The sequence below is a fragment of the Nothoprocta perdicaria genome, unplaced genomic scaffold (genome assembly GCF_003342845.1).
Source record: "Nothoprocta perdicaria isolate Ctin4 unplaced genomic scaffold, notPer1 scaffold_34, whole genome shotgun sequence".
Taxonomy (NCBI): domain Eukaryota; kingdom Metazoa; phylum Chordata; class Aves; order Tinamiformes; family Tinamidae; genus Nothoprocta; species Nothoprocta perdicaria.
The window spans coordinates 383,824-400,532 of NW_020455577.1; the positions used below are offsets into that span (position 1 = coordinate 383,824).

General features: G+C 49.5%; 1 protein-coding gene across 2 annotated transcripts in view; it reads left to right on the forward strand.

Annotated features, from left to right (window-relative positions):
- PRRX1 (paired related homeobox 1) overlaps positions 1-16,709 on the forward strand; it is a 30,766-nt gene that overhangs the window by 2,322 nt on the left and 11,735 nt on the right. The window lies entirely within an intron of this gene.

The following is a 16,709-nucleotide window of genomic DNA, read 5'->3' on the forward strand; positions in this document are numbered from 1 at the left end:
TTTTTTGGTGAGAAACGGGAGCTGGTTCAGTGGAAAAAGCTAACACAGGGCTTGGTTATTTGCCGCGTTACTGAAAAGAGGGAAGGCAGGAGCCATTTGGAGGAATTGCAGTGTCCCAAGAAGGCTGGGAATGCTCCTGCAGCCTGCAGAGGAGTCAGCTCTCCTGTCACTGCTTTCTGCCCCGCGCTGAGGCAAAAAGCCAGCGCGTTGGGAGCGATTTGTATAATGCAAAATCGCAGGAAAAGTGTGGCACAGAARTGACAAAGCGTTTTATGGGGGCATTTCACATTGCGAGAATTGGGCTGCCCTTAATTCGTTTGAAAGAAGTTCAAGGGGAAATGTTTCTTCTGCTGAAAAGAAAAAATCAGCCCTGGGAGTAGCTCCGACTGTGGTATTTTTGAGCAAACTGTCAGTGTGTTAAGGGACGGATTTTTCAGTGGTGCTGAGAACCTGTCACTCTCACCGAATTCAAYTCAAATTGCAGCTCTGGAAACTGTATCCGAGAAGCGGGTACCGCTCACAGCTGCCCTCGCAGCCCCAGCAAAGGCACCTGGCAGCAGCGGCTTGGCTAGCGGCGCCTTCCCGTGCGAGCCCTGCCAAAGCCGGGCTCAAAGCGCAGGTCCCCGCGCCGAGCTGCTCTTGCACCCGAGGCAGCCCCGCGCGTGGYGCCCGTGCCCTCTGCGGGCAGCAGCAACCTTGTGTCGCCTCGCCGAGCTTGCGGTGCTGAGCGGCATTAATTCTGCAAATCTAGACGTGGAAAACTGTTAGTTTTTATTTTAAAGTTGACATTTTTTTTCTTTTTTTTTTCTTTTTTTCTCATTTGATTCAGACTTACTCCAATAGCTCATAAAATGCCCCAGAAAAAGCACAGACAAGGGAAAAATTACCGCGATTGGACTCGTGAGGAATGAATAAACCCCTTTGGATTTAGCATGTGTGCTAGTCCCGCACGCAGGACTTGAACCTCCTTTAGGGCCAGCTCGCAATAGAAGGGGCAGCAGGTTGGGTCTGGCCGTTGGAGCTGGCTCGTGGTTGGAGCTGTGGCCCGGGCGCTCTGGGTCTCCCCGTGGCTCGTTCTGCTGCAGCRGACGCGTCGTGTCCTTGCGGCACTGCTGCTTCTTCCCGAGGAACTGGAGCTTTGGGACAGCTGGGAAAGGGAGAACTGCTCCGGTCGGGCTGGTGCGGRCAGAGCATCCGCTCTGGTTTTAACCTGCCTGCTGCAGTATTTGGCAATGGAGCCCTTTGCTGCAGGACCCTGTGGAGAAATAGAAGTGGTTTCCAAAGGGACAGGGCTGCTCTGTAGAGGACCATGGCCCGGAGATGGCAACCTGCAGCTTGGGGAGCCACTAGTCTCGCTGGAGCCTGCAAGGATGCACGGGGGCACAGTGCTCCATTCCTGCCCTGGTTTATACACGCATGTAGAAACAGCGAAAAGATCCGGCTTATTGAGAAGAACTGGGATAGCCCATGGTGCCACTCGGCGCAGTTCAGGGGATGCCTCGTCGCGGACCTTGAGAGGTTCCTCCGACACTCGGGACTGCCCGTGTTCCCTTGGCTCTCTCTGCGAGTGGCTCTCCTGGCTGCCCCCCGCGGCCGCAGGCTCTCGAGACCCAGCGTGGTCGGGAAGAGCAGGATTTGGGATGCACCTTAGTGAAATCTAGCTGCATCCCACRTTGGATTCCTTCCTCATCCGTGTAGCCGATGCACAAGAGGGGAATCCACAGAGTGAACGTTGTACCCGCTGGTTACACAGCCCTGAGCATCCTCACAAAGATGCTGCAATATAATTTGGGGCAATATATATTTTTAGGGCACTAGTTTGAGCTGTCTGCTTGATAAACACGACTGCTTTCTTCTTGCATGAGTAATCTTTACTCATCCCCATACTGCTGCATATTCCTGCTTGCAGCAACGCTCTTTTATTCATGAGAACAAATGTTGAATTAAAAGAACCAGATAACTATCAGGGAAAAGAAGCTGAAAGTTTTTTCTTTCTTTTTTTTGTTACATTGCTTAGGTTAACTTCAATTTCCCTCTTAGGGTCGCAGTTACGAGATTATTCTATCAAATATCTTATACTGTTGGGTTTATTTCKTTTTCTTTTTTTTTCTTTCTCCTTCCATCCCTGAGTCCTAGACTTTGAAGAGAAAAACATTTGTGTTTTTCACATTTTCTGGGACTTTTGGACATGGACAGAAGATGGGAATGCGACTCGGGCTCGAACTTGGAGTCTCAGGACAGCAAAAGGAGAGAAACAGAAAAGGCAAAAAGAAGGGCAACTTTCTATTATTAAAAAGGAAAAGTCATGCGAGTTTGAAGAAGGGARCAGACTCGATTTCTGAGCACTGGCCAGGCTGCCTCCTCTTGCTGGGTGAAACTAGATGTCGATGTGTTTGCAAAATTCCCTTTTTTTGATCAACATCGCTTTTGCTTCCTGGTTCTCATGCTTTTCTCATAGTTTGCTGATGGTGTTTGTGTTTTCAGCCTACCCGCACAAAGCTTCCAACTTCTTAATGTGAAAAAGGTTTTGCTGAAGGATTTAATTTTAAAAAATTTTTATCCCCCTCTCCCTTAATAGAATGAAAACATTTCTGTGAAAATTTAAGATTTTGAAATCTCGCAGTGCTGAAAGGTTGGGTCTAAACTGCTAGAAGGCTTTTGATGAGCATCAGCTTTCTGACAGCTGCACCAAGTTTCCACTCCTAGGCAGCCGCTTTTCCGTCTTTYTGAGCAGGTATAAAGCAGTGATCGCATGGGAAAATATTATCTCAGGGCCCATTTGTGCAATCCGTACAGGAGTCATTGCATGCAAGTCAATGGGCCGCTTATGCGTGCGCCAATTGATGAGTATTAGCATTAAAAGACGTGACCAGCTGCCTCAAACCATGCAAATACTTGGTTTTCTCAAGGCYGGGAATATTTCTGTTGCAGATATCCATCGGCTTTGCTGCCTCCCTTCGGGGACATGGTGTTTTTGCCATTGAGCAGAGGTGCAACCTGCATCCACGTGTGTGATGCCTGGAAAGCAAGAACAGGAGCAGGAGTGGAACATGAGCAGGAGTGGAACATAACCAGGAGGGGCTAAAAGGTTAAGGTGAACTTTAAGTCTGAACGCATTGACAGGGCAGGCGTGGAATTGGAATTGTAATTCCTTTGAGGATTATTTTTTTTCCCCTTTTCCTGACAGCACCTTTGCATTTACTCCTGTAGTTCTTAGCCTTGCCAGAACAGTTTGATGGGATTAGAGGTGTTTATTCCTGGTTGCMAGTTGTTTATGATATATTTAATCATTTTTGAAACCCGTGTTAAGGAATGCCAAGGGAGCTGTGCTCCTGCTGGGCCCCTGTTGTGTGATGTACACGGTGAGTCTCCACCAATGGCCATGGGCTTCCAGAAACGGGCCTCCGTTCCTCAGGAGGACAAATCCCTGTGTACTGCCTCCCCACTCTCCCTRTCTCTGTGAAAGGAGGCTCGGGTCCCAGGGTGGGATGCAGAGCTGTGAAGTGAGGACTGTCCCTTGTTGTGTTTCTCTGGTGGAGGACAGAGCACAGGAGAAGCCTGTTGTGTGGTGGCCACCCTTGGGGAGAACTCTGTAAACCCTTTGTTGGATCCAGCCTGCTCTGATGGGATGTGAAATCTGTCCATGATGTGAAATCCCAGTGGGTTTTATGGCAAGACTGCGGGGCGCGGTAAAAGATGCCACCAATTTTCCACTGATCAGAAGGTGCAATGTCAATTCAACCTCTTACTAGACAATGGAGAATCTCCAGTGCTCTCCTGTAGCTTAGAGCTATATTTGCCGGCCCAGCTCGTATTGATAATTTGTAAAATGTTGCATCAGTTTGTAAAAGCAAACTATGCCCCTAATCTGCTGTTTCCCTGCTGGGTCCAGCCGTCCTCTGCACAACGTTCTGGAAGGTGTTCAGAGAGGAACTTGGTTGGGACGTGCCCCATGTCACTGACAGTGTCATTTCAAGAAGAAACTTCTCTAGGAAGAGACTGTACAAAGGATTCTAGCAACAGTGCTGAAGTTGAGGGCTGAAGGCCAGCACCAGCAATGGAAAGCCTGGCATCTGCGTGGTGGGAAGGCCACCGCTGGTGAGAGGCCTGATGAGCATGCCAGTGAGCATCCATTTCAGCCTAGGTGGCTTTCTGGGCTCCTCTTACACCTCTAGAGGCTGAGGAATAAGGTTACAGCAGTGATTCAAGTCCTGTTCCAGACAGTCTGGATTTGTYGTGCCCGTATTAAGCGAACATTTACCTTGGAGTGGCAGCCTGGGACCGCCTGGTGCCTTATGTTCCTGGAAGCCCGTGCAGCAAGGCTAGAAGAGAGGTGAGGGGAGCCAGCTGTGCTATTAACAAGTCACTACATCCTACTGCAACATCCAATTCCCATTTTCCCCATTTCTGGCTTGAGAAATTTTCCTACAGGAGAAATTCCAGCCTGTCAGTGAGACTGCTGGGCAGGGCGAAAATACAGAGAGTCGCTCAGTATCTGGCGAGGCCCCTTCTCATGTCTTGATGAGCTGCTGCTCAGGCAGCAAAACTGCCCTTGCACAAAGAGCTGGAATTCCCTAGGATGACAATGGAGACATTGCGTCTTGCACTGAGCCCTCCAGCACACGAACTTCTCCTTGACCAAAAGTACCTCCAAAGGACCACCAAGCTTGGCTCTGTGCATCTGGGGACAGACCAAATTGCCGGTAAAAATCTGCTGAAAATGCAGAGTTGGAGAGAAAACTGCCCTGTAGATMTTGAGGGGAGCAGCTTGGGGAGATGCAACGAGCTCTGTTTCCTGGGAAATGTTGGAGAAGGATGGGTGGCTGGAGGAGGAAGTGGCCAAGTTGCTTCTTGCATCCGTCTTGCAATGAATGTGGACACTGAGGTTTTGTAGACTGGGTACCTGTGGGCACCTCTCTTCTGTCATTGCTGCTGAATCAATGGCTGGTGAGCCAGGATGAGYTATAGTTGGCCAAGCAAGTCATGAAGACCTGCTCAATGCTCCTGGGAGTTGTCTGTGTGTTCTTATTTTTGGGATCATGGCTAATATGATCCATGTTGGAAAATTATGGTTGTTGCACTCAAAAGAGACCTTCTCAGCATCTGCTTGATGGAGTTTGGGCTACGTAGGGATGGACTGGATTTAAATAGGAAAGTTGCTTAAGCCATAACAGGAAAAAGAGAGTGTTAACGCTCTGGATGAAAGGCGTAGCCTGAGAGTTAATAAATCCAGTGCCAAGTTCCTGCTTGGGACAASCAATTCCCATGCTGAGGATGTTGGGGAAAGTTGGAGAAAGCTTTGTCTCTGCCCTGAGGGTCTTTGCTGTGATCTGGCCCTGGGAGGGCTGTCTGCAGACATGAGCTGTGTCCAGCACACAGGCTCCCTGGAGTTGTCAGGGCAAATAAGTTGCTGACTTTGCAGTGAGTGAGAAAAAGCCTTGGCGACAAAAGGCCTGGGATATTTTTTTCTCTTCGGCTATGTTACTGCCTTGCTGCAATTACTTAGCCAAGTCGCATCACTTCTCCATGCCTCAGTTTCCCTACCCATGTAATGTGTGTTTTTTCAAGAGTTGCTAGAGTCCAAAGTCTCTTACTGTGAGGGGTGTAAGAGCTTGGCACCAAGGACAATTTAGGAAGATTCTCTACCTGCTTTGATTCCCGTAGCTAATTATTCTGTTATTTCATCTGCCTCCATCTCTGCAATCGCCCACCTTCAGCATTAATTAACTGATTAGCATGAAGGAGATCCCCTTCCATTAAGACAGAGCAGGAGAGAATGGAGCAATTTACAGCAAGTCGGTTCCTGTAGGGTACTTGCCTTCTGCTCGACTACATCTCTGCGTGTCCCATGCCCTGTGGGAGAGCTACATTTGTTCCACCCTGTGCAGGGTTTCCCTGCAGTTTCCAGTGGCATCTTCTTGAATGCAGGCTTGGGTCTCCTGAACATCTTGAGGTGTTTGGGCTCTCCACAGACCCAAAGGAGGCAAAAAGGATCCAGTTCTGATCAGTTGAAATAGTCCTGGGGGTGTTGAGTGGTGGGTGTTAATGCCCATAGCTGCTTGATATGCTTGATAAGATTATGATTGCAGTCTCTCTTTTTTCTTTTCTTTTTTTTTTTTTTTTCTTTTTGTTTTTTTAAATCCCTTTTCTTGGCTGTATCCTAGTCCTGCAGGTTTGGCCCAAAAGATTTCTGCTTGTAGTTTGTAACTGCTGACGTGTCTCGTGGAAACCAGGAAAATTGCACAGGAATCAGCGCTTGCTACGCATTGCTTGTTTGAGATTTGTTTTTCATTGTTTCTCAGTAAAAATAATATTAAAAAGAATCAGTTAATCAGGGAAAAGAAACAGTCACCTGTGATTTAAGAGAGGGATCTCATTGTAAATAATAAATTAGTGTCATGAGACCCAGCAGACCGAATGGGTGATGAATATCTTGCAGACTGAAAGTTGTTTATCAAGCCTATTTGAAGACTTATGACTAACAAGCTCATTTACAGAATTTGGAGCTTGTTCATGAGCCGTCCTCCAGCTGGGAGGATGTGGGAATCATTGGAAAATGCATTCACAAGCTACTCGATCATTTTAAAAAAAAAAAAAAAAAAAAAAAAAAGGATCAAACAAAGAGGGGAAGAGAACCGTTGTTTTCTTTCCCTCTTCCCCAATATTGTGTTTTCTGCTCTATGCCCCTTACGAAAATGAGGGCCCTGAAGAACCCCGCGTCGTTTGCTCATGACCTGTTTTGGTGGCAACTCAGTGGTGCATCCTACCGTGTGTGACCGGCCATGGGCCAAGTCCCCCCGTCCTCTGTGGGACAGAGGCTGGTCCCAGGCTCTGCAGGTACCTGATGGGACAGACCCATCGTGTGGATTGCACAGCCCCACAGAGGGRGAGGACTGCGGGAACTGCTGCTGTCAACCTGTGGAAAGGGGGATGGATTTGGCATCTGGAGCCTGCTCCAGAGCCCAGTGGCTCGGTGCCCTTTTGCAAATCTGCTTGCCTGGCCTTGAACCAATTCCTGCTCCGTGCAAAACGTCGCATCTTTCTGAGTGGAGGCAGATGTGCTTCTCCCGCCTTGCATCTCCCATAGATCCCATTGGGAAGTGTCCTTGTGCCGTGCTCAGATGTGGAGGGGGAATTCGGGTGGGCTCCTTCTGCATGCGCTGCCTGTCAGGAAAGAGAGGAGACCAGGGGAGAACAGCAGCAATACGGGGAGTTTTGGGAGAAAAGGGAGAAGATGATGGGAGAGCCGTGTTGAAATGCACAGAAAGCTGCTAAAAAAAGGGAAAAGTAGAAATTGATCTCTGGGGCTGCTGTTGCAACAAGGAAGATTTTGGTGAGACTGTAGGGAAATACCCACAGTTGTAGAGAGGATGGGGAAGGACAGAAGGGATGGTGGGAGGATGCTGCAGAGACCCCCGGCACGGATCTGAGGGAGGCATCTGCAGGAATGCCGGCAAAGAGCTGGTCCTGCGTTGGCCCAGGTGTTGAAGGGGCTCCTTRGGCACCCTTCCCTCCGACCTCAGCAGGGCTGCGAGTCTCCCTCGGCCTCTTTGGAGGCCGCCTCGAGAAGGTTTTGCTCTCTGCTCCCTGCAGAAGATCCTTCCAGGTGTCTGCTATGAGGAATTTGAACCTCGCTTTCCGTGACTCTCTAGAAAGGCTGTTGTTTTGTTTCCCCTCTTTAATCCACCAGAGAACATAGAACAAGAGCCAGTGGCTGGTGGCAAGAGCCAAGGGCTCGATCAGCAGAGGTAGAAAACATGCGTTTTTTAACCGTGAGACGYGATGCAAACACTAGAAATGACTTTGAAGGAAAGGTTGGGCTTCCCGAGCTGCGAGCGTCTGGAAGCTCTTTTGGAAGAGCCGCTCCTGTCAGGCATGAGCGATCGGTCCCGCTGGGGAGGTAAGAGGGTGAAACGCTCTGGCTCGCTCCTGTGTGCAAGCTTGCAAAAAGAAAAACCCAGAAGAGCTGGGCTCTGGCTGCGGGACACGTGGATACGCGGCAGCTTTCCTGTGCTGTTGGATGTCGGGGACGATTCCCGCCAGGAGAGCAGAACGCCAGAGCCGTTGTACAAGGCAGATCTGCTCGGTGCGAAGCTGTTTACAGGTTTTAACCCAAACAGCAAGAAACAAAACAAAATAGCAAAGCAACATCCTCATCTCTGCTGGTAAGTCAGGCCCTTATGTGAACCAGCTGCCATACCCATCTATAGGACGGTCCCTTTTCTAAAATCCTGCTGCTGGGAAGATGGAAAAACCTTTCTGGAACTAGGAAAGACAAATATCAGGCATGGAAATGCCCAACTTGATCTGGTATTTCGGGATGCCTTTTGAGGCTGTGAAGGAAAGGGGCTGTTTGCAAGAGATTGCTGCAATTTCTGTCCTGCTTAGACYGTCTGTGGGTCCCATAATCGCACCGCTGCTGTCAGCTCTAGGAGAAATGGAGAAACCAGGGAGAGCTGCAAATCTAATCAGGAGTGGGGAGAGGGAGAAGTGCCTGGCAGCATCTTCACCCGAAGCTCAGCGCTTGCGGTCATGTTGGGACCTTGTGCTCGCAGGCACCGCAGGCCAAGGATGATGGGAGGCTCCTCAAAGAGCCTTTAAAAACTTGGGGAAAAAAAAAAAAAAAAAAAATCTGTCCGGAAATTTTTGATGGCTGTGGTGGGAATGGGGATGCTGCTTCCAGATGCCAGAAGGAGCCAGGTGTCTGGGGAGAAAATACTCCCTCCATGCAAGCTGTTCCTGAGCTTGATTTAGCAGAACTGAGCGCTTGGCTGCTTTTAAAGTCCTTAGTGGGTGTGATGAGAGGTGGGCACCTGGCTAGCCCTGCTAAGCATTTCAAGAYGTATTAAATTTAATACTGAGGGCGCTTTTGAGCGTAGAACGTCTAAAACAGCAGGCACCGGGGGATGTCGTGGTTCACCAGCAGCGACAACTGCTGCTTGTTTGGAAGGGGCTTTCCTGCAAGCATCACCGCAGCCGYCAACGGGAGGGCACCTTCATGCCCCAAAGCGTAGCCAGAAACGTGAAAAGCTGACTTTTGTTCTGCTTTTTCAAGGAAGGAAAGAAAAAAAAGCAGATCCAACGGTGCAGTGGGGGCTGTGAGCATGCCTTGTCTGGAAGCAAGTTAAATCTCATCTCGTTCCCTGGCAGGAAAATAGGGCTRGGAGAGGGGGCTTGGCGAGGGGTGAGGCTGCAGAAATATTTGGGGAAATCCAGAGGGCAGAACCATCGGACTTTCCTGTTATTCGGGTGCCATCTACTGGTTTCAGGCTACAAAAAGTCTAGTGGCAGCTGGAAAAGGGAGCGAAAGCCAAGGTGTGCACGGGCCGGCCCCGTCCTTCCCTGTGGGCTAATGGGTCTGAATGAAAACCTGAGTGTTCCCTGGGAAGCTCCCTGGCTGCCGGCGTGGAGGATGAGTGGAYGGAGCACCACGGAGTGTCCCTGTTCGGTAGGGGCACATAAATGCTCTGCAAAGGGAAAGCAGTGTCTAAGCTGGGAGGGATCCTGGGATCTGCTGTGAATCTGTCGGGACAGTGCAGTAGGTGACATGTGCTTTGATGCCCTTCTCTTTATGCCTGGGAAGTAAAATGTGAGTTTGTTAGGGTTGTTTTGGTCTCAGCATCAAGGTGACTCCTAGAATTATCGTGAGCCTTAAATTCTGTTCTTTAAGCCGCATATCCTGAGCTCATGTGAATGCAGGGGGGAGAAAAAGTACATTTCTGTCTGCCTGTGAAAGTCAAAAGGATGAGACTCAGTCAGCTCCAAGGCTAAAAGAAGAGAGGGTAAGGAGAGAAAACTCAGTCCATTTGGAGCCTGTCGCAGTAACAGGTCTCTGCTTATGGTAAARGTGCCATTCTGGGATCGCTTGTGGATCAGGAACATTTAGGATGGCTGCGTTGGGGCTGGGGCTGCTCAAAGGCAAATCTGCACGTTTGGAGAGATTGTCCTGTTCTCCCTGTCACCTAAGGAAGAGGCACATACTTAATTTGAAGTCAAGTAACAACTCTTGGGCTTGTAGTTAGGCCCGCAAGAAAATCTGCAGGAGTGAAGGTTAATGCAAAGGCTGCAGATACCATGCAAAAATCTCGGCTTTTGTAAGCATCTAGTTTTTTCATGTGTTGGAACCATGCGTGCTAATGCAGAGGGAGACAAGTTCCCTTCACCAGACCTCTTCTATGCGTGAAAAGTCTCGTTTCCCACCTTTGGCCGTTGTTGCTGCTGCTAAAGTCGTGTGCACAGCTATATACCTTGCAGYGGCGATGTGAAGGAGAGGAGTTTGACCCGTGAAAGCCCATCCTTGCAGGTTTGCGGCGCCTGTGTGGCTCCAGCTCATCCCAGGGGAAGGAAAGGGCCAAGTTCTTGCAGGGTGACCAGAGTGTTTAACGTAGTGTTTCACAGTGTGGCAAATGGGTACTGGGTTTGCAGCAGGATGGCTTCGCTTGAGGTCGCTTCTCCAGTGCTTACCCTGAGGGGCTGAGCTTGCTGGTGGGGCTTTCCCTGACCCAACAAAGGGACATGGTAGGCCAGGGGCCTCGTGGCCGTCCCCTCTTGGTGCAGCTGAAGCTGATGGTCCCTGGGTGTCTGCTGCATGGAGTGTGTGAAAACCCTGACTCTGCCCCGTGCCCTTTAGGCCCTGCCAAGGTGGCTTTAGGCTCAGTTTGCCCCCGCTGAGCCTCTGGCCCTGCAGAGCTTTGTTCCCCGTTAGCCAGACTGAGCTGGGGGTATCTGGCCCCTGAGGGAGCTCCGAGCTCCTCCTCTGGAGCCGGCGGCAAGCCGGGCCGCGCATCCCCGCCAGGCCGCGACAGGGATCGGCCGGGCCGCGTGCCCATCCCGCCGAGGGGCCGGGAAGCGGCGGCTCCAAGGGGCTGGGAAGCGGCGGCTCCGCAGGCCCCGGCCGAGCTGGCAGCCGCCCCGCACCCGGTGCCCGCTCCCCTCGCGCTGCGCCCAGGGCGGATTCCGTCCTCCCTGCAGCCGGCGACGAACAGAGCTTTGGAAGTTGTAATTTCTCGCGTAAGCGATGCCAGTCCCAAATACTTTGTGCTGAGGGATAGTGCCCCGATGCCAAGGAAAACACAGTGGAAGTCTGYGGCGTGGTTTTCGGCGCATTGTTAGCTCCGGCCCTCCTGACAGAGCACATTCTGTGCCGAAGATAAATGCTGGCGCCGCTCCGGCCGGCGCGGGTCCGAAAGGGCTTTTTCTTGGATGTCTTCTTCCCAGTGGAAAATGCTTTTCTGTTTTTCCAGCGTGATGTTCTGTGATGCCCACAAATAGACCAGCTAGCACTTGCAAGAGTAACTATATAATATTTGCTGTGTACTTTCATACAGCGTACTCCAATTCCATGTTGTTAGTTTATTCCCCAAGTCACAAAACTCGGCGGCGTGACCGGCACGACCGCAGTGTTAATGCATCCCGCTTGGGATTTGTTCCAAGGAAACTTGCTTTTTGTTAGAGCCCTGCTAACGATGGGGCTATGAGATGGCGCTGGAATAAATAGATTGGCACGAGCCTTCCTCCATCAGTGGGTCTGGTAAACGGCCGAGGCAGGCRAAGCAAGGAAAGAAATGGATCCAGAGCCGCTTAGAAAGCTGGAGCCAGAGACTTCCTGGCTCCTCTGTCCCTGGCTTTGTGTTCATGCTGCTTTTGTCGCTGTCTCCCAAAGTTTTTCCGACTGGAAGAGCCTTCCCAGAGAGCTGGGTACGTAGCGGAGGCTCCAGGGAGACGCTGGTGGAGTCCTCATGAGCTCATCCAGTCAACAACACGGCTTCTCTCTAGGGAAAGATCAGATGTGCTCATGCTCCTCAACCTACACCAGATGTTCTTCCACCTCCTCTGAAGGACCTCTCGTGTTGAAGGGATCTTCTGCATTCCTACCATCCAATGTCCCCTGTCAACTCGCAGGTGACGGAAGGTCCCTTGCTGACTCCAGGAGGCCTCGGTCAGGAACAAAAGCCTTCGTTCTGCCATTCCTCAGGAGTCATTTGAAGCTGGGATGGTTTGAAGTCTGCACTTAAATCTTGTGTTAAACGGGCTGGGCATGATCAGGGTAACGTCTTTCTACTCATCTAGAAATATTGTTTTCACAATGAAAAACATGACCTGGATGCTAGAGGTTTTGCTCAATTGKTTTTTTGTTATTTGGATAACATTTTTTTCCAAGATTCCACTTCAATTGATATTCAAATTTCAGCAGATTTGGACTTATTTCATTCATTTTAATTACTAGTGAAAATAGAATGAAATAAGGAGGAAATGTTAATTTTTGCCAGAGGGTCCATCAAAAAATTGAGATGTTTTCTTGGGAGAGCAAAAAATCTTAARAAATTCTCATTACAAGTAATTGGCATTTCTGGATGTGGCTGACACAAGAAGGACTGGAAAAAATGCCCATCCTAGCAGGCTGGAGGACAGGAATTTGCTTTAACAGGCAATACACAAGAAGGATGCAGCACTGCAAACCCAGCAYGCTGCTTTGCCAATGTGTCTAGACAGCCCATCTCCAAGGGGGAGAGAGGCTTATTTCTTGGAGCCGCTCCATCTTTGGCTGCTCCGATGACAGAAGACCGCTCCATGGTCTCCTGTATCGACGGAGACTTTGCATCCCAGCTTAGGATTTGTGCTGGGCTTGCCCGGCCGTCACCGTGTGCCGCTAAATCATTCACCACTTCAACGCACTTCTGTGCTAGGTAAGGATGTGGCTCGCTCCAGGCTACGTGAAGGCACTGAATCATTTTTTTGAACCTTCAAGAAGGCTCAATTTCTGGGAAATGGTGCTAGAAAGGCAACATTCATCTGCCCCAGCCTGGAAGCAGCGCTTTATGGCCGAGATATCCTATGTCTCCTTCCAGGGCCCCTAAATCATCTGGTCTTCCAGGTAGAGCATCTGACATTTCAGCCTGATTAAGGGCAGCAATAGGCAAATACCTAATAATATATTCATCACCTGGAGGCAACTATTATTACTCAGTGTTAGGGAGTGTCAGTTCTAACATATCACTTGTTTGTCCCAATTCGCAGGAGCTCTGACAATAATTATTCTGCCTCCTCTCCTGGGAKTTGTTCTTCGCAAACTACAGCGTGCTTGGTGGAAACGCAGAGGTTTCCATTTTTCATCCTTTTGATTTAAAATCTCCAGATGATTGTTCGCCTTTGGCAGGGAACCATTCAAAATACATTCCAAAATATTCATCATTCCAGAAGGCTAAGAAACATAAGATGTAGCAATTTATTAGCTAATGTGAAATGCATTCACCGTGCAGAAGGRGCTGAGGACGGAGGTGGGTCGGAGTCCAGTTTCTCCTTGCATCACTAGAAGGCCAGAGACTTGCAATAGAGCCTTCTCACCAGGTCTATGCATGSAAACCCCCAGGTTACCTTATTTTGCCTGATTTTGCACGGAAGACTCCAGGCAGAAGAGTTCTAAACCCTAAATCCTAACCCTAAACCCTGAAGACCTCCCTAGGTCTAAACCCTAAAGCTTCTCCCTCCTCCTTTTCCTTCAGTCTTTGGGTGCTGACCTGAGAAGTGCAGGCTCTTGCCTTGGACCAGGGAAGGAGCAACAGAGTTATAGATCGAAATGGCTCTGAACGCTCTAATCCCTTCAGCTCTCGTAGCTGCACGGCATATAAAGGCCCTTTATCCCACACCCCTGGAATGCGTTCCCTGTCTGGATGCTTGGAAAAGACAGGTGGCCTGGATGCTCACAGCCAGGCTCAAGTTCTGTTATTTCTGGATCTCGTATGCCATCGTTTTTCCAGTGCTGATCAAGAGGGACCCATAAAGTGCATTAGTGGCTAAGATCTGGATTTCCAAGTGAAGTTCTGCAAGCGCCTCCAGCGTAATTTGTGTGTTACTTGGTAGGGGCAGTGGCAGCCATGGTTCAGTTTGKTCAAAATACGTTTGTTCTTGGATGCTAATGAAAAGGAAAGACGGCTTTTGGCGATCAGATTTCCATATTTTCGCTTTGGTTTGTGTCTTCCCGTTTTCTCCAGCAAGCAGTTGATACCATACTCTTCCAGACGAGTCAACCTGGACCTCGGCAGTGCCTGTCACAAGAGCTGTTATGGGAGGTAAGCCGGAGTCTGCTGGGCTGTGGCTCTTCGAGGCCTCCCCGTTCCACTGATAAACAGATGAAATATCTATTGAGAGTCATGTTTCTCTTGCCATGGGGCCAGCTGGCGTGTGCATCACATCGGCCGCGGTCTGCATGTTCACACAGGTCCCCCATACAAAAAAAAAAACACATCCAAGTGAATTTGCAGACCCGGCTGAGATCCAGGGCCGTTCAGTAATGGTGCTTCTCCGCAGCACAGCGGGTCTCTGCAGGGACCTCCACAAGCAGAGGCGTCCGTGAGTCAGGTCAGCTCGAGTCAGTCTTTCCCGGCACGGGCGGGAGGTTTCTGGGCACTGCTTGCCAGCTCTTGAGGCTGCTGCGGTGTTTGGAAACGAGCCCTTCGAGAAGCCCAAAGYGCCAAGTGGTTCCTTTGTAAGATATATATGGATTGAAAAAGAAAGAAATCCCKCCCAACGCAGCCCTTTCCTGCCTTGGCAAGACTGTTTCCTTTACGCGTTGCTGCTTTGTACAAAACCGTCTCTGATCTTCTCCGTTATTCCTCAATGAGGTTTGAGTGGGTTTTTTCTTTTTTTTTTTTAATTACAAGAGGAACTTTTTAAAAGGAGCTTTGCACTGAGGTTTAGGTGTGTTTTCAGTGGTTAGAAGGGGGACTGTGATGTCCCAGCTTCGCGCCAGCTAGCCAACGTGCTCTTGTAGGCCAGTGTTGGCAGGAGGACTTAGCAGTGCAGAATGCGTGGCCTTCAGGAGAATGGAGYGTGAAGTGTTTCCATCTGCTCTGGCATCAGCGACCTCTTGGAGGGCTTCGGAGACCTTGGAAGAGGGGGATGTACTTCCTTTCTAAGCTGGAGCCACTAGTGCACTTAACCCATGGTCTGAGCACCCAAAAACACCTTGTTTTAGCTCTTTCTCAAAGACTTCCCTTCACGGAGCGGATCCAAATCCTTCCTGTGCTTTGCCCCTGCAGTTAGTGCCGCTCTACATTCTGTATTTTGTTGCTAACGTGTTTTTGCATCAGCTTGGCGTGAAGGGCATATTGTTTCCTGAAATCTGCCACATAGATGCCAAATGTTTTGAATTTAGTTTGTGTCCAGTTATGGGTCTGCATGCCACCTTTATGCAGAAACAGAAAAGAGATGCTAGGTAAATGGGTAAATCCAACGGAGAAGAATGCAGGAATAATCCTGGGTGCCTTTTAAATAATACAAAAGCATAGGGAAGCACATAAACCTGTCATAACCTAATTGCTTGATTATGATTCATTGCCGCTTTCTTTGAGGCAGCGGTAGTATCCAGGTGGAGAAGGGATATTGGCTTAGCTGGWGCATCAGGCTGCTCCTGCATGGGAAGTCCTTGATGCCCAGTCAAGCAAGGAGCATTTTTGACCCTCTCAAGAAGTGAGAATACTCTTGTTGAAGTCTGGATGTACGGCAYGTGCACGGTAGGGTTAAAAGGAGCATGATAGACATTTTTGGCTTTTCAAGCCTTTGAGAAAAGGCCAGGAAAGGGTGGCTGAGATGAGAGAAGAAAGAAATTAGCTGGAAAGAAATAGAGCAGAGAAGGGCCAAGAGCATGGAGAGGCAACTTCAGAAACAAGGAAATGCTGATTGAACAGGGTGGAGGTCAGCAAGCTTGATCTCAGCTCCATGAGTGCTGTTCCTAAGATGAAACATCAGGAAACATGGCATGGGAAGGGGAACTGATGGGAAGAAGATGTGGGCGTTGGAAATCACGCAGTGGATCTGGCAGAGGTGTGACTTTACAGACGTTCAGCTGTGCCTAACGCCCAGATCCCAGCTCTCGCTGAAGCACAAGGAAGCAGTTCTGAACCCGGAGGTTCTCCAGCTCCATGGTGGAAGGTCTGGGCTTTGTGGGACCCWCTTTGGGTCCGGGGAGAGGAATCATTGAGGGATTAGTTGGAGGAGCTCTATGTTAATGTAACTGACCCTCCGTCATGTGTCCGGTGTCAGGCTGCCCAAAGGTGGGAACTGGGGAGGCTGCAGCCCCCTTGGCTCTTGCCTGCTCCTGAGCTGGGCAAACCCATCAACTGGATGGCAGCCATGGGGTGGTGGTTTGGTCTATCTGTCAGCAACAAAGCGCAGTCTCACAGAGCATGATTTGCCGCTGGCAGGCTTTTAAAATATGTTTGCTTTTGATTATGTTTTTCTTTTTTTTTAAATTAATTTTCCAAGGATCAATGCGGTAATGCATATAAAAATCACAATACGTAAAACCAAGTATAAAAGCATACAAGGAATTCCAAACGCATAACATACTGTGCCTTGGAGCTTATGAGATCCATACAGCCCTTCACTGGATGATGGGAACGCTCTGACCCCAGGACCTGGGAGAAAGGCTTGTTAGGAAAGCAGGCCTAAGCCGTGTGCCTTGTGAGCCATAGGATGCCCAGAAGGAAAACCCTAGTGAATAGAAAAGCTGTGTTGTTGCAGCAGGACTCGGATTTGCCTGTGGGAGCTGGGGAGCCTTTCTATGGCTTGCTACCAACTTCTGGAGACGGATGTATTGTTTTGCCCCCGCAAATATTGTTTTCCCAGTAATTAACACTTCATGTGTTTCCAGGGAAAAATCTCTAGTTTTTCATTGGATCAAGATGGCTTTTTTTTTTTTTTTTTTTTTT